Genomic DNA, 505 nt, shown 5'->3' with positions numbered 1-505 from the left:
CTTTCGCAACAGATTTGCAACACGGAACATTGCAGTGAACATCCTATTGATTGCAGACTACTTCACGCTGAATGCCAAGCGACACCGAAGTGCGCACATAGAGAAGCAAATGACTACGAAAGCTTCCATTTAAGAGACACCGAATCTAAATATTTTTTTTTTTAAAGTCTTTGAAGGTTTAAAAAAAATCAACAGCAAAGTAGAACACCAATTCTTTTTTTGTGGGATTTTTTTTTATAAATATGTTTTTAAAACAAATTATAAATGAAAGAAATATCTATATACGAAAGCCAGATGATGACAACATTGATGAGGAGGCAAACAACTATGTATATATATATTTTTTTAATCCTGCGTCTTCAGGTGTCTTAGATGTGATGATCTTCCATTTAATTGTTTTCGGTTTGAAAATCATCACATTATTTATTTCTAATTCTACAAAAGGTTTATGATCATTATTATTAATTCTATTCTATATATGTCTATCCTATCTTATCTTGCTAGG

Source organism: Penaeus monodon, chromosome 15, assembly GCF_015228065.2.
Source record: "Penaeus monodon isolate SGIC_2016 chromosome 15, NSTDA_Pmon_1, whole genome shotgun sequence".
NCBI classification, from domain to species: Eukaryota; Metazoa; Arthropoda; class Malacostraca; order Decapoda; family Penaeidae; genus Penaeus; species Penaeus monodon.
The sequence above is the reverse complement of the archived record's forward strand: the minus strand, read 5'-3'. Positions refer to the sequence as shown.